The sequence below is a fragment of the Bos mutus genome, chromosome 18, assembly GCF_027580195.1.
Source record: "Bos mutus isolate GX-2022 chromosome 18, NWIPB_WYAK_1.1, whole genome shotgun sequence".
Lineage (NCBI taxonomy): Eukaryota > Metazoa > Chordata > Mammalia > Artiodactyla > Bovidae > Bos > Bos mutus.
The window spans coordinates 56,719,673-56,746,662 of NC_091634.1; the positions used below are offsets into that span (position 1 = coordinate 56,719,673).

Below are 26,990 nucleotides of genomic sequence, written 5' to 3' on the forward strand. Positions count from 1 at the left end.
GCAAAGTGTAATATCAAGCAAACAGCTAGTCTGGGAGCTGGCTTTGTCCTACCTTGCCACTGATATTTGGAGAAAAGGACCTCATATTGTCCATGGACAGGATGAGCAGCTTGGAAGTCAATTATGGTTTTAAAAAAATGGGATGCCTTGGCTCGTGGAGTTCATCAGAGTTCGGAACAAGTCCCTGGCCTCCCTTGCGACAGCCAAAGCCAGGTCTTTGGGAAAACATTTTATTTTCATGCTCAGAGTAATAAGAAGAGAAAAGTCTTTTTTTTTTTTTTTGCAGATGAAATGGTGCTGATAATAAAAAGTAGGTCACACTTTCTCTGTGTCTCTTGACTTTCTCTGAAAAGACAAAGGAGGGTTTCACAGACGAGAATGAGTTGTGGCAAACCTTTCACCTGGGTGTTCTTCGTACTCAGAGTAAAACTGGGGGCATTTTTGGTCTGGGTTGACATTTTGCAGAGGCAGGGGAGATGGCGATGGGAACTCTGAGGGCTGGTGTGGGGGTGCAGAGAGCAGATCATCCACGCTTTTGAGAGAGGTGAGAACCAACAAGTTCAAAGGGCTATTGGTGGTTACGACCTTAGGGTCGGGGGCAGCAGGGCGGGAAGGCGCGTCACACTAGCATCCGGGGGGACAGCGCTGCCGTGCGGTCACTCACTGTCTACTCCCCAAGAGCGCAGCCCTCGCGAGCGACCGGCCACCTCCTTTGGCCAATGAAACAGGGCTGAGCAGGCAGGCATCACTCCCAGGAAAGAGCTTTAAGAACTCACCTGGCCTCGTCCTCTCCTGTCTAATGAGTCCTGCAGAGGAGCTCAGTCAGAGCAGCTGAGGAGCAGTCAGCTCTTGATGGATCTACAGCATGTAAAACTCACTCTTTTATTTTTAACCACATGGCATGTGGGACTAGTTCCTGACCAGGGATGAAAGGATAAAGAATAAACACACACACATAAACATGTATACACACATATGCATGCACACACACACAGTGGAGTACTACTCGGCCATAAAAAAGAATGAAATAATGTTATTTGCAGCAACATGGATGGATCTAGAGATCGTCATATTTAAGGGCAGTCAGCCCGACAAAGAAAATTTCATATGAAATCACTTACATGTGGAATCTAAAATATGATACAAATGAACTTATTTATAAAACAGAAAGCAAACTTCTGCTTAGCAAAGGGAGAGGGGGAGGGAGGGAAAGTCAGGAATTTGGGATTAACAGGCGCCCACTGCTATATATAAAACAGATAAACAAGGACCTACCGTACAGCACAGGGGACCACACTCAATACACTGTAATAAGCTGTAAAGGAAAAGACTGTGATAAATAGATAGAGAACTGAACCACTGTGCTGTACACCTGAGCTAACGTAGTGTTATAAATCAACTATACTCCAACAAATAATAATAAACAGGGCAGGAATTAAAAAAAGGAATTGGTCACTGTAGAACTGAGACACGTTACATGTTCATTAAACTACAAAAACGGCAAAAAAACATGGCACATGTTAATTGCTGCTCCTTGTGTGAGCTACGGTAGAGGCTCTGGGGGAGCACAAGAGACACAGTCCCTGCCCATTTGTAGCTAGTCACGCAGGAAAGAAAGACATTAAATATCAGCCGCAAGAGTGATGAGTGGTTAAGTTCAAGGACACAGGCTTCTGTAGCCAGAGAATGAAGATGTGTTTCCAGATGGTGGCGGTAGTGATTGAGAGCATGGAGAAAACTCCCACCTGATGGCTTTGTTGTCTCCAGAAAGTCCTGAGTTTAAGAAAAGAATGAGTGAGGTGTAGGATGAGGTGGGGGATCTGACCAGACGGTCCTCAATGAATTAATGCACACCTGTGGAGAAGCAGCTCCCACTGATGGACTCAGCAACAGAACTGCACACGCCAGGAAGTACACAAAGGGCAGGTGCTGAGTTCAGTCCAGCAGAAACCACCTCCACCTATTCTGGTAACGATACTCGGATTTGATTCTAGGAAACCAGAGCCTCCCGAACTCTTAGTCCATGGACTCTGGATGGTCTGCAGTACATGCAGGGGATGAATCCTACCACTCAAGCCCTGCCAAACTCCAAAATCTCTCACCACAGAGCCTAGTTCAGGATGAGCATGCAGTCCAAACTGAGCCAGAATGAATCCCCAAAAGGAGAAACTCCGGTGTTTTCCCACTGTGTTGAACCTAGGAAGATATGGCTGAGAGCTGTTGGTACTTGTCATGATGTCCAAGACATGAGTGCATCAGAAAATGGTACCAATGTGAAGGAAATATAACCACAGATAAAAAAGATGGAAAGCAGGTGCTGATCATCTAGCCCCTGGATCAAGCATTACCTGATCTCCTCATCACAACTATATTCTCCAGTTGGGTGAAGTTTCCTTTCATTTGCAGTAGAAAGTGTCTATGGTAACTTCATATGGTGAAAAGGGGGGAACGATTTTCTTGACTCTGAATTGTTATAATTTGACAGTCTTTCCCAGAATCTATCAGAGATTTAGCTCAGAGTCAATCCCAGATATGATCTCTTAGGTTCTGCAGATTTTGTGACTGGATTTGCCTTCTTATTAATAGACAGGTGATCACTCATCCCTACTGCTTTCAGATAATCCTAATTTGTGTCTCTCTTCCTGAATAATTGTTATTAGTATGGCTCTTCTCACGTTAAAAAATATCCAAGACTGATTAAACAGTAAAGTATAAGGTCACCCTACTCATAATCCTTCTTTACAGAGCTTTTTTCCTTTAAGAGTAGAATCCCACACCCCCTTCGCCAAATTCTTTACAGTGATACTTGTGGCTAATTATACTCAGCAAATAATCTCATCTTGCCAGTCTTCCCATGTTTGACTTTTGGGGGATTAATCACAGCTTTCTGCTGTCGAGCGAGGTTCTCGAGAGCATGGCATTATTGTTTTATCTAAAGGAAATCCCTCTGCAATGGGCCCCCATCCATCATCCCTCCTGGAGGAGAATGAACTGATTAAAACTTCCTGGCCTGCAAACTCGTTTGCTAATGTGTGGCTTCCTCCACACCAGCAGCATAGGGTCTTCCTCTGGCAGCGGCGTGTTTGGGGTTCCGCTTAGGGTATTGTTTCATCAAGATGGGACGGTGAGCCCTGTGTGAGGACCCCGTGCTGGGAATCTGATCACCCCTGTAAACACAATGATAACGTCGTGTCCAGACGCTGGGAGAAGACAATGCTCCTGAATTCCCTTTTCCTAATTAGACTTTGAAACAATGGGTGGGAAATCCACGCTCCCGCCCACCCCCAGTCATTATCTATTGGCCTTCATTTCTGGGCATTGATTGAGCTTAGGGTATTTTTGTGTGTGTGAAGCAACAGCAAATTAAAATTCAGAATTCTCCCTTTTGTCTTCCTAGACTGTTCATCTTGTTAGAAAGCTGGGGTGACAGAGATTAAAAGTCGGAAGTAGGTGGTTTGGGAGCCTGTATATGCTTGCGTGAACCGGAGCAACTTCCTTTTCAAAGTTATTCCAATAAGCAAACATTTAATCAAGGCAGACGATGGGATGTGAGTTCATAAAGAAATTTCATAGAGGACTCTTTTGGTGAGGGGAAGACACAGACAAGCGCCTTCGCCAAATGGTGGGCAAACACCTTGTCTTCCAAGTGTCTGATAATTTTGCTACATCACCTGTTACTCTGCTAATAGGAACCAGCTATATTATGAAGCAATATTTTCATTTTTTTAAAATCTAAAATGCCCAGGTCCTTGAGGATATCTGGTGCAGGGGAGTGCCTGTACACATCCTTCTGAGTGGCACTTCTGGCTGGCACCATCAGAGAGACAGAGTCATCACCAGCAATCAAGCCATACTAAGTCAATTTACATTTACGACTGCCCTGCAGAGTAACAATTAACCCATTTAGATGGAAAAATCTCCCAGGCTCCTGCAAAGAAGGATCGCTGGCATTGCAGATATAAAACATTGTGTTCTCATGGAATTCAACCAGCCAGGACAAAGACTAGGTGACCAAATTCTCTGCTCGGTAACTGTGACGTCCTGTAAAGGGAACCCTCTCAGCCTGCGCATGACAAGTGAGTAAGTCCGTTTCCAAAGGCGGCTGGCAAACCTCCATGTCTCAAGCTTCTCAGACTGGCCAGCTGTGTCCGTGAACTTGGGGCCATCACTCGTGATGGAGAAGCAGCAGCATTCTAGACGGGCGGGATGGGGCGGGAGGTGGGGGGGAGACTCAAGAGGGAGGCGACATATGTATGCCTATGGCTGATTCATGTTGATGTTTTCAGAAACCAAGACAAATCTGTAAAGCAATTCTCCTTCAGTTAAAACATAAATTAATCTCAAAAGAAAAAAAAAGTAGCCGCATGAACACACCCATCAGTTAAGGTCATGGTGGCTGCTATGATGTGATAGAAAACAAGAGAATTCTTGCTCACATAAAGTCCAGACTGAGTATTTTTGATCAGTGGGCTGACCAGGCTTTATCTAGTGACTCGGGGACTCTGGCTCTTTTCATCTCGTGGCCCCTACCATCTTTAAAGTGTGGTTTCCAAACCTGCAGTGGGGAATGGGGGATGAATGGGTACATGTGGAGAGTCTAAATAAGTCAGACCTAGAAGGGCCAACACCACTTCCACCAACAGTTTACTGGCCAGGGCAGTCACGTGGCCGCAGCTACACACCAGAGGGCTGGGAAGGGAAATCCAGCTGTGTGCCAGGATGAGGACAACGGCTAGGTGATGCTCGGGACCTCTGTCTGCAGGAAGCAGTGAGCAGAGTCACAAGCAAGATCTCTCTCCAAGCTCAGGGTCTTGGACCCCCTTACACTGTCTAGGTGACGGCAATTAATGATCACCATCAAAATCTATTCTGGCAAGATGTAACGAGGGCAGCAGGGAGGGGGAAGCAAAACCTAGGGCTGAAATCCAATGCATTAAGTCACTGAATCAAAGAAGCGCTCAGACCTGTGGTCCCTCAGACAGTCCTGGAGGGGAAGGCTAATCGTTCTTCGGGGGTGTTGAGTCTTCTCGAGGAGTCCCTGGAACGGACCCTTCGACCTTCTGAGGTTTCTCGTGGCTCTGCTCTCTTGCTAATGGACAGTGTTCTCCGAGCTGACGGTGTTTTAAAGATACGACATCTGACCGATGATAATAGGTCCGACCTCCTCGGGGATGGCGTTGTGCGTCTCCCTGTCTCAGCCTCCCTTACTGGCTAATTACATAACTTGACTAGAACTTGGTTTTTAGGGCATCTATTTTGCCATTGCCTAATCACAAGTAAAACCATAAAGTTTTATGAGAGCTAAAGGGACTGCCTTTTGCGGAGGGGAACTGAAATGAAAATTAAAGGGAGCATAAAATGATAAGAAAATAAAATGAAATTCCGCCGGGTATTTTTTCCCGGATTGCCACACTAAACTGTAGAGCTGGGGACATAATCCTACTGCTTATCGTCTCTGACGAGGCACCGAGGGGGAGGGAAGAACCTGGCATTTTCTGATCACAGGCAGCAAAACTGAGGGAGTTCCAGCAAGTGGCTTTAGGAGAAGGCATGGAAGAAAACCCCTCGATCCACCACCTATGTGGGCCTCTAAGCAAGTTCTCTGAGCTTTAGACTCGTCATTTAGAAAACGAAAAAAGTGCAACTCCTCCTAGCATTTTTGTAAAGATTTGATGAAACAGCACATATAAAATGCACAGCGCAGTGCCTGGCCCACAGTGGGGCTTCGGGCCATAGCACATTTCTCATCACTGCTAACAGCAGAAGAAGCTCGGGCTTCCTTGGTGGCTCAGATGGTAAAGAGTCCACCTGCGATGCAGGAAACCTGGGTTATATCTCTGGTCAGGAAGATCCCCTGGAGAAGGGCATGGCATCCCACTCTAGTATTCTTGCCTGGAGAATCCCATGGACAGAGTAGCCTGGGGGGCTACAGTCCATGGGGTGGCAAAGAGTCTGACACGACTGAGCGACTAAGCACGCACAATGACGAAGTGGGGTACCATCGCCACATTATAGATGAGAAAACTGAGGTTCAGAGACAGCACAAACAAAACTGGCCCAAATTAACAGAGCTAAGGACGGCTGCCGGCCTGAGACAAGCACAGTCCGTTTGCCTGACTCTCTGCATTAGGATAAAGCTTCGTTTCAAATAGGGACTGCACGTTTTTGTTCGGAAAATGACCCAGGTGCTCTCGGTGAGAAATACACTGGCTGGATGGGCACAGAGGCTGACGGATGTCAAGAGCACACGCTTTTAGGAGCTGGACCTTGTGCCTAGACCTCTGAAAGGGGTCCAGCATCTACGGCGAGTATCGTTTCCAGGAAGCCTCCTGCACCGAACGGTGGGTTTTTGCCCAGAGGCACGAGAGAGACTGAGGGTTAAAACCAGCCAGGAGGTACTCTGGGGACTCGCAGAGGCCAAGTGTGTGTGCTTCTCAGGCCATGAAATACGGCCCCTACTTTGACACTCTTGTAATAGCACGGATGTTCACTCTCCTTGTTTCCGTGGGGTTTATGGGCCATAAAGTTTAATAACAATCTTAACAGCGCAGCAGAGAACTCACCAGGCTAGCAGGCCACCCTTACCAAAGGGGACCTGGGTTTTCCACTCCCGCCCCTGCCCCCCCGGGCATCTTGACTTGTCCACGCGCCCAGCTCTCATTTGGGGTCGCAGGACCACAGGGTAAAGGGACATAGAAGGCTGCTGTTGGCTCCGACATGGCGAGGGTGACGCTCACACTTGGCCTTGGCAGTAGTTCGTGCTTAAGGGTGGTTACAGAGCCTGCTTGTTGGGCCACGTGGGACCTACTGATGCCATACTGCAAGTATGCCGAGGTTTCATTCAAATAACCGGACACTTGGCATAGACTCCAGACTCCTCTCCAGACTCAGAGCTGTGCCTGAGCCGCTCTCAGCCTCCTTTCTGGCCTCAGCAACTCCCTGAGCTCCTGACCGATCGACACTCCCAACAGCTGCCACACCTGCCGGCCCTGGCCCGCTGCAGGCCTCCGGCTGTCCCCTCCCCAGAGGACTCGCCTTCTCTTGTCTTTCTGAGTCTTGACTCCACGTCATCCGCAGCCCCAGTCAAAGATCAGAGATGCCTTCTGGATTCCCGCCCTCACTCTATGAACGTACCCTTTACATCCTACACAGCACTCGGCACCATCTGCAACAGCTTATTTGTACACCTGTGAAACCCCTGCGTACGGAGGGAGAACAGTCCTACCTGATGGCTGTGAGGGACTGAGCCTCCATGGGGTTAGGCACCCCGGGGGAATCCCAGAACTGCCCCTCCTGTGAATGCCCAGGGACCACTGCATATTGTAACTGGGGCCTGGATTTGCAGGGGACCACTGAAGCCTCCGGGACGGGGTATTTGGGGTGGGGACGCCCTTCCTGGGGAGAAGATTCCAGCTGGGGAAGCAGGGGAAGGAGAAGAAACCCTAATCAGGCTATATTTACATATCACAGAGCCCTTCCTGCTGGGCTGGCTTTGCCCAGAAACAAAGTCCTCTCATTTCAGGCCAAGAGGCTTTCCTCTGAAGCTAAATTCTGCTGTTCCTCCTACTCCTTCCTGGTGAAGACAAAACAGCCCTGTTTCCAAAAGGCACAGGAAGACAATTCACCGAACTGGTGGCTTGATGTAGCTGTGGCTGTCCTTGGAAGGCTGGGGCTTCACCAAGGAAGCCCGGGTTTATAGGAGTTATGTGAGAGTTCTCCCCTGAGTTTATCCAAGGCTGGTCACCAAGGAGACAGAAATGCTACAGCCTATGTCATTCATTCGTTCACTCATTCCTCCACTCACTCACCTGTCCATCCACCGACTCACCTACCCACCCATCCATCTATCTATTCATCTACCCACTCACACATCCATCCACTCACGCATTCATCCACTCATCCATCCCAGAAGCATTTACTGAATCACTATGAAGTTTCTAACATAAAGCTATTTCTCCCTGCTGGATCTTCGATCCTTTGGTTAATTAATAACAAGAGAAGTCTGGGATGGCTGAGGGTGGGGGCTGGAGGTTCCACTCCTTGTGGAGAGCTCAGTCAGATTTGGGCAATTTGGGGGAATATGTCTGATAGAACTGATGGGAATTCAGGACACACTACCCCAAAGTGGGCACTGGCATACTGAATACTGAGGCTACTTGGACTTTTTCCCTCCATTTTCCCCAGAAATAGGTCATAGATCCCTCCTGTGACAGGGTCCCTCCCCACACCCCAAGGAAAGATGCATCCTTATCTCTGAGGACAAAGGAACTCAGATCAACAGGTCCTGCTAAGTTTTTTTCCCCCAGGTTCCTACACTCCATGTTTTTTAATGTATCATATTCTTTCATGACTGACACTCTACCCTTCATCAAACCCAGCATAAAGCTTCATTTCCTCAGGAATGCTCCTGTGTCTTATAAAACTTACATTAAATAAATCTTATGCTTTTTTCTTGTTAATCTGTCTTTGTCAGTTTAATCTGCAAACCCAGTCAGGGACCCTAAGTTGCTCAGGCTCTTAGTCGTGTCCCACTCTTCGATCCCAGGGATGCAGCCCTGTCCTTCACCACCTCCCAGAGTTTGTGCAAACTCACGTTCATTGAGTTGGTGATGCTATCTAACCCTCTCATCCTCTGCTGCCCTCTTCTCCTCCTGCCCTCAATCTTTCCCAGTATTGGAGTTTTTTCCAATGAGTCAGCTCTTCACATCAGGTGGCCAAAGTATTGGAGTTTCAGCTTCAGCATCACCTTCCAATGAATATTCAGGACTGATTTCCTTTAGGATGGACTGGTTGGATCTCCTTGCAGTCCAAGGGACCCTCAAGAGTCTTCTCCAGCACCACAGTTTGAAAGCATCAATTCTTAGGGACCTGGAGAGGACTGAAAAAAACTTTTCCCTCTCCTACAGAACTAACATTTGAAATTGAGAGTTCCTTGGCCCATCTTCCTAAGAAGTTCTTTTTTTTTTTTTTTTTAAATTGACTTCTATAAATAGGATACTATTCTTCTTGCATTCAAGTGGCTCACTCCTTCAGTTCATTGTCCAGCCTTTTATTAATGGAATAATTCTTCCAGGAGCCATCAAATCATTTGATTTACCATTTTCTTTTTCAGAGCAGAATTTCCCCATTTCGGATGTTCTTGCATTTGGAAGCAAGTACGTGTGGCTCTAATATACAGCTGAGACTAGCGTGTGGTTCATCCTTCTCTCCTGGGGCCTGTTGTCACTGTCATGCCCAGGGCAGAGCGTATCCAGGGTACACCCACTCATACAGGATCAGTCATAAGCCTTTAAAGGCTTCACTGCACAAGGCTTTTAAACTGACCTCCAAAACACAGGTGTTAGAGATTCACACTTTCAGTTAAAAATGAAAACATGATTGACGAAATGTTTTAAGAAGTTATAATGACACTCTTAAGATGAACTGCTCTGTAGGGAAGCAGGGGGAGAATGGGAAAAAAAAGTATATATATATATATATAGCGTATAGTTGTTCAGTTGTGTCCAACTCTTTGCAGCTCCATGGACTGTAGCCCACCAGGATCCTCTGTCCATGGGACTCTCTAGGCAAGAATACTGGAGTGGGTTGCCATTCCCTTCTCCAGGGGATCTTCCTGACCAGCAATTGAACCTGAGTCGCCCACATTGCATGGAGATTTTTTACCATCTGAGCCACAAGGGAAGCCTATATATATATAATGCAGACAACCAATGGAATCACCAAGTAGGAAAGGGAGGTGATATCAAAAATGGCAAGTGATTTTTAAGGACAGAAAGATGGTTATTTCCCTCCTCCCACTAAACTCAGAAGGATTCAGCATCACAGAACCAAAGACTGACAGAAAGGCCAGGCATGAAAACCCTGGACTTTTAGAAAGTCGTGATGGGTTACAGCTAGGTCGACCAGATGTCCTTGTTTATACCCATCACCCCACTGGAATCACCCTTCCTTCCCCCCAAAGGTCGCGATCTGGATGGTCCATTCTAAGGTCACAGCTTTAGCACAGGCTGAGCCTAGCGGGGAGGGGCTTACCTTTCAGAGCCTGTTCCACGCAAAGAGGACACGGACAAGGCCATTTAAGGGGCCACATCACAAGCATCTATAATTGGCAGCTTCTGCTTTCAAGAGAAGTCATAATGATAGTTTGACTCTGCATCTGCTGCTGGTTGACTAGCAGTTATCTACAGAAAGGTTTCCCCTACTTGCCTCTGTAGGTGACTGTCCCCTACTTTTCGGAAAGAGATCACATCAATCAAAGGATATAGGTGGTGTGGATGTCATGTTTCCAGCTGATGGGGCTTTACCCTTTCCCAGACCCAGGGAAGCTCCGCTCACTAACGATGTCACTCGGAGAAAACGACTCATCTGTTCTGACCCTTCAGATCCTCCCATGTAAGCAACAATCACTCCCAAGAGTTCTGAGAAAGGAATGGAGCATCCGTCGGCACCTGGCACATCACAGAAACCCGCCCACCACCCGGGAGATGCTATCACGAAGAGGGCAGGCCTGGCTCCAATGTGCTGTGTCTCACTGAGCTCTTCGGATGCTGCACGCTTTTTTTTTTTTTTTTTTTTACCAGACTGAATGTTTGTGGCCACTCTGTGTCCAGCGAGTCTCTTCCTCATTTCCCCAACAGTGTTGTTTTCAAATTAATGCTGTTTTAAAATATTTAGTTGTTTTTCTGGATGCAAATGGAGAAGGAAATGGCAACCCGCTCCAGTATTCTTGCCTAGAGAATCCTGTGGACAGAGGAGCCTGGTGGGCTGCTGTCCACAGGGTCGCACAGAGTCAGACACAACTGAAGCAACTTAGCATGCATGCATGCATTGGAGAAGGAAATGGCAACCCACTCCAGTGTTCTTGCCTGGAGAATCCCAGGGACAGAGGAGCCTGGTGGGCTGCCATCTATGGGGCAGCACAGAGTCGGACACGACTGAAGCAACTTAGCAGCAGCAGCAGCTAGATGCAAAACTGTTATTGTACACTTAATAGACTACAGTAGAGGTTGAGGTAGCTTTTATATGCACTGGGAAACCAAAAAAATTCATGTGATTTGCTTGACGGCAATATTCACCTTATTGTGGTGGTCTGGAACCAAACCCACAATATCTCCAAGGTCCGCCTGTATGATTTTTATTATTTCCATTGTTATGATTATCCACAGTCCTTAGCATCCATGTTACTAGCAAGCTTGTCTTGTAGTTCCAGAAAATAAGCCCTGGGACTTCCCTGGCAGTCCAGTGGTTAAGAATCTGCCTGCCAACGCAGAGGACACAGGTTCAATCCCTGGTCCGGGAAGACTCCACATGCCTCAGGGCGACTACGCCTACGTGCTCCAACTGCTGAGCCCAAGCTCTACAGTGAGAGAAGCCAGTGCGATGAGAAGGCACTCAGCCATTGCCACGAAGAGCAGTCCCAGCTTATTGCAGCTAGAGAAAGCCAGGTGCAGCAAAGAGGACCCGGTGCAGTCAAAAATAAAAAAAAAAAAAAAACAAAGGAAATGAAAGTTTATTTTTAAAAAAGGAAAGAAAATAAGCTCTGAAAAGTGAATGATAAAAGAGGAGGCAGAGGAATGAACTAGTTTCAACTCGGCTTCCATACTTGGATTAGACTGAATTCTCGGCACCATAAAATGTGCAGGTGCTATGTTGGCTAAATCAATGCTGGCATCAGTGATAACAGTAAGAGATACTAACTGGTGGACGAATTGTTACAGTAATTACTAGGTGGTAGATGAAGCCCCTTCTACACTTAAGTATCTCTCAGAATCTTCAGACAAACCGGTGAGGTCCATAGTATTGCCTCCCTTTGCCGGGGCTGAGGGCTTCCCTGGTGACTCAGCCGGTAAAGAATCCGCCTGCAATGCAGGAGACCAGGGTTCGATCCCTGGGTTGGGAAGATCCCTTAGAGAAGGAAAAGGCTACCCACTCCAGGATTCTGACTGGGGCTGAAGGAGAAGCAGAGACAGAAAGCACCAAGCACAATCTCGTCTCAGCAAACTTCAACAGAGCCAGAGAAACAACTGATGCAAAACCGATCAGCCTCTGCTCGCAGGCTGATGCTCTGTAGACTTAATGCTTCTGGAATTAAGTGTCTGCTATAAAAGACAACACCTTCACTATTTGGGGAAAAAAATATATTAGTATTGGTCACTATTGATTTTTTCCTTCATCTTCTTTTTGTTGCTCATTCATCACAGGCTAACACGGCAGGTTGGACAACCCACCTAGGCTTGTGGGTGCCTACGGGAAGGTCTGGGAGCTCTGATTGGGACCTTCCCTTCCATCCTGGTTATCATTGCAGGCATCTCACCCTGGATCACACCCACCAGGCTGAGAAATCCCTGCTCCGAGTGGCTCCACGCGTGCTTTGCTCTGCTTCGGCTTTTCACCTTCTTCACCTCGGGCTCCCCAGCATCTCTCCTGGGATGCAGGATGTTCTCAATGAGCATTTGTTGAATGAGCAGTGAACACCCCGGATGACTGATACTTAATGCCCTAGACACTCAGGCTGGCTGAGCAAGAAAGAAACTCACAGGTGACCTATTCTAGTGCCTGTATGAGGGCACTAGAATAAGGGATGAGGGGACCCAGCCTGAAAAAACAGTCTGCCTGGAGCAAGAAGTCTCTGGCTGGGTCCAAAAGGGCAGACCCAGGAATCGTGAGCCCCGACCCCAGCAGGGATGTCTGATACGCAAGGCCCTGGGTGACATTCTCCAGTCCCCACTCACTTTCCCCTTATGCTTCAGTTGGGAGCTAAATTTAGATGAAGGGGAAAAAAAAAAAAATAAAACCATGCAAGTCAAGGCTGAGACTGGAAAGGGGAAAAAAAAAAGAAAAAAAAGGAACAACAGACTTGCTTTCATTCTTAGAAGGCAGTGGGTGGGAAAGTGGATTCCCGCTAAGACAAGAGCTGGCCTTTCTCACTGGGCAGGAAATAATGAGTGGCTCTGGTTCTGCCGGCCCTGCGGGGCCCGTCTTGCGGGCTGAGCCGTGGAATGCAGGCGGCCGGCCGAGAGAGGAAATATGGAAGCTGGGGTCAGGTTTTCTGCTGGGGTGTAGCTCTGGCCAGGGTCCCCGGTGCAAGCCTGCCTGGGGGCCGAACTGATGCCCAGCAGTCTAACCAGCTACCTAGCATTTGGAAACGCCTCGACCCAGGCTCAGCGCCCACCTCCAGGCCCTTGCCCTTCCCTGCTGCCCTGCATGGTGTTGCGGGATACAAGGGGCTTCCCATGGGAAGGGAGAGGTCACCACCCCCTCATCCATGAGGTCATTAATGAGCGGAACTCTTTCCTCGGTGAATAATACTTCTCAGGGCACCTTCCCTCCCTGTGACATCAGTTATGTGGTGGAGAGGCAGATCCCGAGAAGACACGTGGGGGTTTGGCGGGGTTTCGTGGCAAAGGTACGAGGCTGAGTGGTGGGCACGGATGACTCCATGCGACTGCTCCCAGCATGGCCGGGTCTGTGGCCGGCCTGTCTGATGTTCAGGGAGAGAAACATTTCTGCCGTTTCTCGTAGCATTTAGATGGAGGAAGCGCCAGTCAGCCCCGAGTATGCGGCAAACGTTTAGCTGAACACCAGAGAGTTTCTGCTCTCTCTCTCTGCTCTATCTCCCCACAAATGAGGGGCAGGTGGCAGGGAGAGAGAAAGGGAAACCAAGAGATAAATAATGAAGAGCAGGATGGAAAGAGGAAAGGGGAAGAGAAGAAATAATGCCAACAAAAACGCCCCACTCTGATCCGATGAGGGCTCTCTAAAGATATTCTATACCCTCCTGGAGACTCTGAAACTTCCATTAAATACTAGTCTGTCCTTGCAAATTACAGTAAGTCAGACAGAGAAAGACAAACATCACATAATATCGCTTACATGTGGAATCTAAAAAAACTGGTACAAATGTTGTTTACAAAACAGAAATAAAGTCACCAGTGTAGAAAACAAAAATTTTGGTTGGTTACCCGGGGGGAAAGGTAGCGGGGAGAGAACCTGGGAGACGGGCTCACAGATTCGCACGCTACTACATGTAAGACGGTACCCGTAAGGGCCTGCTGCGGAGCACAAGAAACTGCTCAGTCCTGAGATGATCTACATGGGAAAGAATCTACGAGAGTGCATGTATGCATATGCGAACTGATTCTCTCTGCTGTACTCCAGAAACTAACAACACAGCAAATCAACTATACTCCACTGAAATTATTTTATATAGGAAGAAAGAAAAGACAACAAAGGCAAGCCTTTACATCATTGCTAATCCATTTCTTTCCAAGTCCCTCATTCATCTCTGTGTCTCCTTTCTTGCCTGCTGTCATCAGGGGGAGGGAGGTGAGGTTTGTACTTTGGACCTTGAAGATGGGCTGTGAGTCCCTTCCTTGAAGGAGAAAAATGGGAGCTTCCAATGACTGTAACAGAGAACATGACTCAGGAAAGACAGAGGTGCCCCAGTTTGTAGACTGTGTTCTTTGAAACTGCAGAACAGGAATGTTGATGAAACCTGGTACTCTACTGGAGGGATTACTCACTGGCCATCTTAAGAACCGAACACTGAAGAAAAGATGAAATGAGATGTATTATGGAAGTCTCCTATGGTATAAACCTTTCTTTTAGGAAAAAATGCTTCTGATTAAAAGTATAATCTTACTTAATATCCCTCAAATAAAAGGAGAGCGGCTATTAAGCGAGCATGATCGCCATGAATATTATTGAAAGCAGCGCTAATAGAGTTGTTTTTATGATTCCATTTATTCAAAATGAAAAATGGCATTCACCAAACATCGGATCCGATGAGTAATAGATTTATAAAGCAACTGAAGAGGAAAGATGAACTGGAAGGAAAATCTATTCTGATTAGATGATTTTGTGGTTTGCCTATTGGATACAAATAACCCGACAGCCCCCAGATACCCTCCTTGTCCTCCAAATAAGGATATCTGCTCGGAAAACCAGAGGAAATATAGACTATGGTGATTTTATTTTGGGGGAGAGCTAGAGAGGCTCTCTTCATTTTAAAACAGTGCTTCTCTATTAACAGAATGTCTCATGCTTTAAGGAAAAAATTATGACTACAGATTACTTGGGCGCTGAGCACATTTCATGTACAGTTTCTAATGATAACAGAAGGCATTCTGGAGTGACAGTTCATTTGGGTTGAAGGCAGAGACGTGGACATGTACTGTGCATGAAGAAGCCAGGCTAGAAACTTTCCACCGCAGCGTATGTGCTGACATAAAACAGCAGAAGAGAAGGCTTTAATCCCTTCCTAAACGAGTATGCAGATCTCCTTCAAGGCTCATACCCAATACTGGCAAAAGGATGAGGGCTTGTCAGTGACTTGCTCTTCATTAATAATAATAATAAAGGAATAAAATAAAGAACAGCAAAGCACTCTGCAGGAAAAAAAAATCGGGGGCAGGTTGGGGAGGTTTGTATGTTGCACACCTCCGTTTTGGTAACCCAGAGAGGGTATACAAGCTTAAAGTCCTGAATTTAACAAACCTAATTATCAAGGCTTAATTAGTACCAAGGGTACAGCTTCATGGAACACCTGCAGACTTAATTTATGTCCTGACAGAGAGGAACAAGTGTTAATGGGCTGTATTTATGTTAATACCTGAACCTTAGGAGCCGGTGGAATAAAGCAGACCATGCACCAGTTTTCCAAGCCGCAGAGCAAATATAAAAGATTTCCATCTTAATGCTAGTTTGCAGATAATTCTTCTGGGATCACAGAGATCTACCTCAACTTTTAAAACTAGAGAAGCAGGATGGGGGAAAGTAGAGCCATTCTGAGTATCTAGAAAAGTCTACCAAGATCAGCCCAGAAACTGGTAGTTGTATCTTGAAAACTGACCGTGGTTGATAAGGCTGCTGTGGTTAATAAGGCTGCTGTTCTGAGTGTTCAAGATGAGTGTTTTTTTTAAGATGCAGGAACATAAACCCCATTTCACCCCATAAATGCCATGCTATTAAAAGAACAACTAACATTTAGGGAGTGTCTACTATGTGTCAGTCTCTGTGTAAGGTCTCTGCGTCTGTTTTCTAGTCACAGATGAGGAAACTGACTCAGAGGAAATGAGCAGCTCGCCCTAGGCCATTTCTCTGGGTGAGGACTTGGGGTCAGATTGCCAGAACTGGTCCTTTTTCCAGTAAGGTAAACTCCCTTCAATACACAGACTACAGTAAGAAGAATACCAAGTTTATACTAATACTTACTTAACAACAGAATTCTCAGTGAACCAGAAATAAATGCAAACTCTTCAATCTGATGAAGAACATACAATTAGCATCACACATAATGGAGAAATATTAAATAAGACAAATATGTCTGTTCTCATATGCAGGAGACATAAGAGATGCAGATTTAATCAATGGGTCGGGAAGACCCTCTAGGGGAGGGGATGGCAACCCACTCCAGTATTCTTGCCTCAAAAATCCCATGGACAGAGGACCCTGGTGGGCTACAGTCCACGGGGTCCCAAAGAGCCGGACACGACTGAAGCGACTTAGTATGCACTCATGTCCGCTCTCCACACTTCTTTTCAGCATTCCTGGAGCCTCTACCAGGGCAGTAACATAAGAAAAAGAAACAAATGCGATAAAGATCATGGTGGGAGAGGGAAACCATGTATGAACACAGAGCAAATCTTGTGAATCTAAAAAACACAAACACACACAAGGAGGGAAGACACAAATACAAAATGTAAGATAACAGGATAGAAGATCATTTTGCTAGGACCGGTTTTATTTCTACACAGTGGCAACAACGAGAAAAATTTCAAAATGTCATTTATAACAGCCTAAAAAGCAAAATGTTCAAGAATACATTTAACAAAAAAAGTACAAGACCACTATACTGAAAACTATAAAATGCCAGTGAGAAATCAGAAAAGACCAAAATAAATAGAGAAATACAGGCTCATGGATTAGAATACTCAGTGCTCTTAAGACTTCAGTCCTGCCCAAACTGATCAAAAGATCCAGTGGGATACTAAATAAAATCTCAGCAGTCATTTCAAAAGATATTGAGAAAGTGATCCTAGAATTCTGATAGAAAAGCAAAGTAACCAGGATAGCCAAAACAATCTTGAAATACGGAAGAAAGTTGAAATCTTAACATGACCTAACTTCAAAATTTACTGTAAAGCCACAAGAGTCAATGCAGTAGAGTAGGTACAGACATAAGAGAAAAAAACCCTCAAACAATTAGATCAATGAAGTACAATGGAAAGTCTAGAAATAGATGCACAAATATATAGTCAATTGATTTTCAACAAAGGAGCCAAGGAAATTCAATAAGGAGAACAGTCTTTCAACAGATGGGGCGGGAATAGCTGGAGAGTCCCATGGGGGAAAAATAACCCCCTATCCTCACCTCACACCATATAAAGAAGTAGAGTATCGGAGACAGAAGATGAGAGACTTAAATGTAAAAACTAAAACTATGGAGCTTTAAGAAGAAAACATAGGAAAATACCTTTGTGACCTTGGGACTGAAAAAAATTTCTCAGCACACAAAAAGCAGTCACCATAGAAGAAAAGACAAAAAAACACTGGACATTATCAGGATTAAAAGAGTATACTTTTCAAAAGTCACCATTGAAGAGTAAGTAGAGATGATAAATATTAGGAGAAAATTCACAGTGTGTACCAAAAAATACTTGTACCCAGAATATATATGAAACTCCTATGATTCAATAATAAAAAGACAATTATTTTTAAATGGCCAAATACGTGAACACTACACAGGAAGAAAATATAGGCATGGCTAATGAGGTCATAAAAAGATGCATTAGTCATCAGAAAAAAGCAAAATAAAACCACTGAGAGAGATCATTTCTCACCCGCTAGAATGGCTATAAGTAAAAAGACTGAAAATCCCAAGTACTGGCGAGGATGTGGAACAACATGAACTCTCACACACTACTTGTGAGAGTTCAAAATAAGACACCCATTTTAAACAGCTGATTGGCAGCATCTTAACAAGCGAAACACGCACGTCTCGAGAGCCAGCGAGGCTCTACACCAAGGTGTTCATCGGAAAGACACGAAAGGGCAAACATGCAAAAAAGGCGCGCATAGCAGCTTTATTCACAACAGCCAAAGCACGGAAACAGTCAAGGCCCACCAAGAGGGTGTGGGTAGTGGGCGGTGGTTTAGTCCTCGGAGCACGACTCAACACCGAAAAAGGGAACCACTGATCCTCACACAAAAATGACGCCGAGTGCAAGAGGACAGACACACAGCAATAAGTAGGACTCGCATTAAATGAGGGTGTAAACAGACAGAACTAAGCTACAGAAATAAGACACAATAAGAACAGGGCTTGCCTTTGAGAGTGAATGGACTTACTGGAGATGTGAATGATGCAATTTACCGGGGTCATGACAACGTTCTATACTCTAACTGTGGTGGCAATTACATGAGTCTGTATAGATGTCTACCTGTTAAAATCCTGAAAGCTATATTTTAAAATATGTTAACTATGAAAATGACAATAATAATATAGGTATATGTGTAAATATCCTCCTTCCCTCCCTCTCTCACTCACACACACACACACACACGCTCAACTGCCAAAAAGAGTCACTTCACAGGTCAAATTTTGTATTAGCAAAACAGACCTTACTTTTTAGGCTCAATCCAATCCATAAAAGTGCTGGGAAGTTTTAAGATTACTTACAAAACTGTTAGTTAATCGCTGAGTAAACCATGCTTTGCAGAAAGGGAATGGACCGAGGAGTCAAATGTCCCAAGTTAATTTCCTGGATTTACCTCTCATTAGCAAATGATCTTGGGCGAGTTAATTATCAGCCTCAACCATTTCTCCTGCGGAAGAAGCTGGGGATGCCACCCGGGCTGTGGCGCGGCTTCGGCGGGGAACGGGCGTGCAGCACGCAGTTCTGGGCCCTGGTTCTCGCTGGCTCTCGTCATGACCGTCAGCCGTCCCGGCACATATGTGATGTCTCTGTGCACACGGGGCGGCTTTGGGGTGCCAGCCACAGCGTGACCCTTTTACTAAGCTCTAACTTCTGAGGATGACTGAGTGCACCTATGCAAACACTTTGGTGGCCTTCTTTTTTAATGCATAAGTGCCCTGTGGAAATAATTATTTTGAGAATCTAATTAAGGAAACCTTTTTCTTTTCTTCTAGTAGTATTTTCATTTCATCCTCTTATAAAACATGATTTTTTTCTACCTTTTCTTTCAAGAACAACTGGCCCGAGTGTCTTTACTGTGCTTTCAGAAATCTTTTTGGCGATTACTCCTCTGTGAAACGGAGTTTTTACATAAACTTTGAGAACTCTTCTGTTCTTGAAGGAGACACCAAACCAGATGGCTACGGCCTGGGATGTTAAGTTCTTGTCGGGACCAAATTCAGGAGGTTATTTTTTTCTTGGAGAGAGTGCAGGGGTAACGTGAAAGACTGAGCTTTTCTGAACAGAGGGTACCGGCTTCCTGGGGTGAGAGTGTGTCGCGCGACTCAACACTGCCAGGTTCCATGAAGCCACTGACACGGTTCTTAGGAAAACTCATTTTTGTTGCACTCTCTCCATTGACCAGAACCGTGGCATGAGCATGTCTAGTGTTCCTCAACCCATTGGACGGATGAGCTCGGCAAGGGGGCAACCTTACTAGCAGTAGAGGTCACACTCAGTACCTGTCGTCCTTGTTTGGTATACACGGCCATGCTGGGTGGAGTGGCTGCAGAATCCAAAGGCGGATGGGCCCTGTCCTGCATACAGTGCCCATCTGACACCGGATTCGGGGTTGGCAGAACGCTGGATTGAAAGAACACGCAGACAACTCAGGAGGAGAGCCTCGTGGTGACAGAGAGGCTGCCGTCAGCAGCGCCATGCGAGAGGACAGAAGGTGCCATGGGTCCCTGCCTCGACTGAACACGCGAACTGTCTTTGGTGAGCTACTGCCTTTCCAGGTTACCAGGAATCAGAAAGGAAGACACTGCATTCATCGAAACCCAGGTCCTTTTTCTAAACAACACTTCATTGAGAAAAGAAGAGAAACCCACAGAAAAGTGAGGCCCACCCACTGATGAAACAGGCAGATTTTATTTCTCTTAATTGGGTAAGCCCGGCTGTTTAAGAGAGTTCTCAAGCCAGTGATGCTATCACCTTCGACCTGTGGTTTCAAAAAGCGGATATTACACTTTAGCACATGGCTAATAACTACGCCCATGATGGAAACATTTAAGGCAAAAACCATTGGGTTCATTTTCCTAATCACATGGCCGAGATAAGGCATGTCTAGAACCCAGAGGAGTTCTCGTAAACGGGCACCGGGGGGGCTGATGGGAAGCCCGGCGGAAGCGTAGGATCCTTGCCCCCTGCACACCTGAGCTGCTGGGGTGGATCATGGTAATAATCAGAATTGGTCCAGTCATCAGATAATTTCTGATAGAAAATTCTGAGAAGTGACTTAGGCATGATGCTCGTTTAGTCACTGCTTTTCTCAAAATAGCTGCACTGCGGAAAACTGAAGCCTGCCCATCCCTGAGTCTGAAGGTCAACTCCGCGTGCCCGGGCACCCTTGCTAGGCACAGTTTCAATTCCGTCAGGTTTTCTGACAACACTTCCATCCTCTGTCTACACTGTGGGCTTCAGAAACACACCTAGGGCAGGCGTGAGAGCCAGGCCACTCCCTGGACACGCTCATTCAATTTCTTTCGTGGAAGAAAACAAGAAGACCATCGTCTTGAGTTAACATTGAGAATCAGGCTGGACCTCAGCTGCAGCAATGAATCCGGGAGAGCAGAAAGGTGGTCGCCACAGTTCCTGAATGTCCAACCAGCAGAAATGTGGACAAAAGGACAGTCTAGGGCTCTGTTCATCTACATGCTTACGCATCACCGAAAATTAATAACTCGGAAAGCTCAACAGTGCATGTGGTCAGGGGGAGGGAATCCTTTGCTCAGTTGGAGTTGACAGAGGAACTGGCTTGAGTCCAACCACGTCACGACAGAGAGCTGTGTGTACATGTTGTGTGTATATGTATATTTTAAATTAGAAGATAAAAGCGAACTAACTGGGAAATGAAAGTAAGCATTAAAGACTGCCACAACAGAAGAAATTATTCTGTGGCATTTGGGAGTTCTTGGTACTCAAGCGTATCACACACAGAAAAAGACATCTGCTCAGCCAAGTGACACATTTGTCAAGGAAAATATTGTGCAGCAAGCTCAAAAGAGCTGTCTAGAAAACCCTCTGTTCTAGGTTGCTGGAAACCAGAAGTTTCCTCTCACCTGTGTGAACAGAAAGTGTGAAGGAGGAAGATACAAGAAGCAGAGGAAGGTACAGGGTAACAGAGGAAAGGTGATCTCTGGAACCAGGGGAGGATGCTAATGAGCTCAGAGCAACGAGAGAAGGGCCCTTTGGGATGGGCGGGGAGATCCAGGCCCAAGGCCCTCCCAGGCCAGGAGGAAGAGGCCAGTCTAGGAGACCGTGGGGGCTAGTCGAGATTAAAGCAGCCATCACGCGGGGGAGAGGGGAAGCGGCAGAGTCTGAGGGAGGAGTGGACGGACCACACTGCAAGCAGAGCCTAGCTGCTGTCGTCCAGTCACACAGTCACGTCCAACTCTTTGTGACCCCGTGGACTGCCCAACAGTCCTCTGTCCATGGGATCTCCCAGGCAAGGATACCGGAGTGGGTTGCCATTTCCTTCTCCAAGGGATCCTAAATTGGCAGGTGGCTTCTTTACCACTGAGCCATCTGGGAAGCCTGGAAAGTCCAGTATGATAGCCTTAAATACTCATCTAGATACAAGAAGGAAGATGCAAAGGACTGATGCTTTTCAAGCCCTGGCTCTGTGCCGAGCAAGGCCCTGGGAGCTTGACTGACATAAATGAATGTCACTTCTCGTTTTGGCCATGTGATGGTCAAGAGGGACTCTGTGCTTTATGGTTATACTCTTAGGCCAGTCATTTCATTTCACTTCTGTGCACCCTGGCGTGGGAGCCCGTCAACCATGGAGAGCCCCTTGGTCTGGGTAACTGCTGTTCATCCACCAGGAGGGAGGTGGAGTCTCCCGATTCTAGAAGCCTCTCTGACCTCTGGTCTGCGTCGAGGGCCCCTGCTCTGGTTGCCAGAGAACTCTGCAGCTCCTCTCTCGGCTTCTAAAGGAGGCAGCAAGGACACTGTCTGCTAAACTGTGGGGTCTTTGAGGACAGGGATACCATCTTACCAGTTTTTCTACCCAAGCAGAGGCTTGGCTTAGACTACATCCTATGGAAAAACTGGAACCGACCTTTTGGCCAACTCAGTATAAATGCATGAAGTTCATTCTTTACTTTAGCACTTGCCTTATCTCTTGCATCACTTCTGCCTCCTGAGCGCCCCTTGCCTCTTAAATCAGACAGGAACCAGGGTCGCTAATGGAAAATGTCTTTCTAGTCCTTGAATTTCCTACATAATTGTCCAGATTACACTGATGTCATCACCCGTAAAGTGAAAGAAGCAACAGTGATATGGAAGTGACAATGTATAGACAAACACAGAGGGCGTTGTGTAAGCAAAGAAAACAGCCTGTCAAAGACATGTTCTTATATTATTGGAGGCCTGGGTTTTTGTTTGTTTCTTTGTTTTTAAGATCATTGACTGCTTCAACATCATCAACCATGACTTGTCAAGCTAGGTTAAATCTTTCCTAACCTACACTGGCCACATCAAACAACTGAGACCATCATCAAGAAAACCAAGGCTGCTTACATATTTGTTAGAAGTAAGAAATAAGACCAGTTTATTTAGAGGTTTTTTTTGCTTTGATATATGAAATTTCTACTGGGGCATTTCAGGGTCCTTAGAAGATGAGACAGCAGTGGATTCAGAATCATATGTCATCTTTCAAGATCTGAGAGTCTTTCTTGACCAATTTGGCAAAGAAGGATGTTACAGAAAACAGGCAGCCTACCTGCTAATGATGGGCAACTGTTCAATATTTTATGCCACCTTAAAAATTTCAGTAACTGAAGGTGTTCTCACATTAATTCTTTGCATCAATTATTGACAGAGAATTTAATTTAAAGGCAACTAGCCAGTAACCTAGGGGTAGTGCTTTAAATAATTTATAATTGCTGCATGGGTGTAATCACATTGCTATTGATTACGATCCAGTCACTTCCACGGGTCCGGCAGGTCTTATGCTAATTACTTTTAGTGAGATCACCTTTTTAACTCTGTATTCCCTGGTAACAGGAACTCATTATAAAGAATAATTTAATGAAGTGCAATCTTTCACACTATGTGGAGAGCTGGGGGTGGAGGGAAGACATGAGCTCAGGAGAAAGGCAGGACTTGAAAGCATTATGCTGAGATTTACAGGTAATAGATCTAAAACTCCATATTATTATCCAAAATACCAGGTGGGATTGAGCTGACATGGGTGAAAAAGAGCATATATTGTGGAGGGATGGTGTAAAACAAATAAATAAAAGAAGATTTAAATAATTTCATTTTTGAGCAAAAATGCCTAAATTCCACTTTATTCATCCCCCTAGGATAAATGTTACTCACTGTGAAGCATACTTGACAATTATCTGGAGGGATTTGGAAAAGGTAATTGTGACTTGCTGAAAATGTGGAAGAATGAGGTCCACTGTATGCTCACCCCTAAAGCTTCAAAATATGTGAAACAATGGAGGTACGTAAAGTCTATATAATAGCTACAAATGCATTTTACTGGAGAGTGGCAACTAGACATGGGATCCAGGATTATCTCTATACAGCTTCCTTGGACAAGGCTAAAGTTCATAATTGGGTAAAAGAAACAGTGAATGAGAAAGAGATCCGTCAAAATAGTGTATGCGGTATTCAGGTACAGTGTGATCAGGGTGCTGGCTTTGGGAAATACTGGTAAGTGAGAAGACCAAACCCAAACAGCATCTCTCTTTGCTCTCTCTTACTTTGCTCGCTTCACCAAGACAGTGACCCCCACAGTTATTTGCGGATGGAAGTGAAAGCATCAGCACCATTTCAGGGAATCCAAGGGGTCTGCCCAGTTGGGACCGTGACCTGTGGATGAGCATCCTGACTGCTGGTGGGGGAACAGCCTGAGAAGACGCAGACAGGGCAGGAGGGACGCTCAGCAAGAAACGAGGGCTGAGAATGGTCAAGAACCACGGGACGGAGGAAGAGTGTGAGGGAGGGCTTTTATTTATGTGCCTTTGCATTTATTTGTATTTCTTTTGGAGGATTTAATTTAAAAAATCAGATTTCAATCGTAAATTTGTGTCTTTTGCCAAATGGATGGGTGTGTGTGTGTGCATTTGCTTCAAAGCTGTTATTACATTGATTTTGTTTAGAAAAAAAAGTGTGTATGTGTATATAACTATGTAATAAATACGGTGTTTTTGTGCCACTTGGTTTCAGATTTCAGAATATTCCTCATATTGAAGAGAAAGAGAAAGGTCCATTTTATGAAAGAAGAGAACTAAGATGGGACACACCGTATTTCATCCACAGAATCTGGCTGACTGGCAAGCAGTGGGAAAGCTCATCCTACAGGACGGGCTTTTTCCAGAGGTGGCAACTGAAACCCTTTTTCTGAAGGTGAGAACAGCATATCTTCAAACTCTGGGTGGCAGCAATTGTAATTAACATGGAACAAAACGCAGACCTCTACTTGCAAAAGTTAAAAGAGAGAGAAAAAAAAAATATCTGCAAAAAACTGTCACCTGCCCACACTGAGAGTTTGCTAAAAAACCTAATTCTCACTTAAACCTAACAAAAAGGAAACAACAAAATTCTAGCTTATTCCATTTCCTCTGGGCCTGTTTAGAGTTTTCTTCCTTGGTCCAGTTTTCTCCTGCGTGGAGCCATGAGAACACAGGCCAGTGCAATGAAACACACTTAAGGCCAGAAGAACTCGGCCTAAACTGCTGAGAGCAAGAATTATTACTTGGAGACACACTGATTCCACTCAGGGTTCGCTGCAGCCCCTTACCTGGGGGACCCAGTTTGCAGGGTTCGGGCTCCTGACGCAGGATATAAATCAGGGGTCGGCAGACGGTTTCCATAAAGGGCCAGAGAGAAAATATTTTAGGCTCTGTGGGCCATATGGTCTCTGAGCTACAAGTATTTAGCTCTGCCTTTGGAACCGGAAGCAGCCACTGACACAGAAGGAGCATGGCTGCATTTCAATAAAATCTGACTTATAAAGATAGATAATGGCCAAAATTTGCTAATCACTGGTATATAGACTCCAACCACTTTATTGGCTAAAGCTCTATTCCTGAAAGATTGGGCAGATCCTAGAGTCCACAGCACAGGTGGTGAACTTGACCCAAAAGCAGAATCCAATAAAAGATAGATTCATTGGAAAAGACCCTCATGCTGGGAAAGACTGAAGGCAAGAGAAGTGGGCAGCAGAGGATGAGATGGTTAGACAGCATCACCGACTCAGTGAACATGGATCTGAGCAAACTCCTGGAGACAGTGGAAGACAGAGGAGCCTGGTGTGCTATAGTCTGTGGGGTCATGAAGAGTTGGACGTGACTTAGTGACTGAACAACAACACCTGCGAAAGGGAAGAGAGAGGTGGCGACAGAGGTATCAGTCAGTTTCTGGGGAAGCTGAGGGTGGGACGCTGGGGGTTCTGTAGAGACACTGATGGGTGATGGTTTCTTTGCTATCAGAGGCAAAGCTGTCAGGAGGAGGTGGCAAGTGAAAGGTCTCGGGGAAAACAGAGAGGCTTGAAATAGCCACTGGGAGGAAGAGAAGAGAAACCAGACTAAGTAAACAGGATTGCCAGGAAGTGTTGAGAATTCAGTTGCGACCCTGAACTGTTTTTTAAAGGAAAATCAGTATCTCACAACTGAATCAACAAGCCCACGAGTGGCAAAGGGTACAGAACTAACCGCAGGCTAGTTTGGGGGTTGGGGGGGACAGATTCTGTTGTTAATGTTGTGTCTCAAGATGAGCAAGATGATTCCACACCGAGCCATAGGAATATCTCAGAAGACTCAGTGGAGACAGAAAAACAAGCGTCACCTCCTTCCGTGGGGAGACATTTGAGTCCATTGTCAGAACAAAAACCTCCCCCAGCCTCAAAACAAACAAACGAAAGTGATCTTTGAGATCAAGAAGAGAGGAGAGCTGGAAACTGGGAAGTTTGCTGTCTAGAGTTGTCAGGTAGCACCAGCTAATGGCACTTTGCGGGCCGTAGAATTTAGAAATAATAAGTTAAAAACTAGCCATGACGAAGCCACAGAACAACAGGGACCCGGGGCCACAGTGGCCGCCACTGGTTGGTCACCTGGAATTTGAGCTCTGAGAAGAGAAGAGCGAATCAAGGGGACAGGTTCTCCTTCTGGATGCGGTTATGCCACATGAGATGAGTTCTCAGGTCACTTTCAGAAAAGGCAAGGGGAGGACAGAGCCCCGCACCCACCGGCCTGCACCTCGGGGAGGGTTCAGCATCTTTTTGCAGTCATCAGCATCTTTACGAGGCTCACCTCTTAAGAGGAGCCAGCTTTTTGTTGTAAGTGGCACTGACACTACAACAAGAAAGTTCATTCCACGAAGATGATTCATTAAGAAATAAAATATTCATGGCTGACAGCTTGAAGGATCGCCATACAGTTATATTCTAATGCACCTGTCCTCTCTGTCAAGTCCAATGTGCGGTGTCATGTCGCCGGAGTTTTATTTAGAAATTGTTTGTCAGAGCGAGCTTTCTAATGTGAATGAAAAATTCATCCCCTCATTAAGGAGATTTTACATGAAATGTCTAGGATTTTCAATGAACGCCAGGACATGAACCAATTACTGTTAAACACTTAAAGAGACAGAGTCCTAAGCTCACTCAGCAAAACCCTTAATTGCCTAAATGTGGAGAAAATTCGACATCCCGAAAGGCAAATGGGAATCTTGATTTGGAAATATCCTTTTCTTTTGTCACATCTGGAGAACTCTCCTCTTTAAAAGACTTGGGGGAATTCAAACACAACTCTTATATGGAATCCGCCTGTATATCATTATAGC

General features: G+C 45.7%; 1 protein-coding gene across 1 annotated transcript in view; it reads right to left on the minus strand.

Annotated features, from left to right (window-relative positions):
• WWOX (WW domain containing oxidoreductase) overlaps positions 1-26,990 on the minus strand; it is a 907,225-nt gene that overhangs the window by 253,951 nt on the left and 626,284 nt on the right. The window lies entirely within an intron of this gene.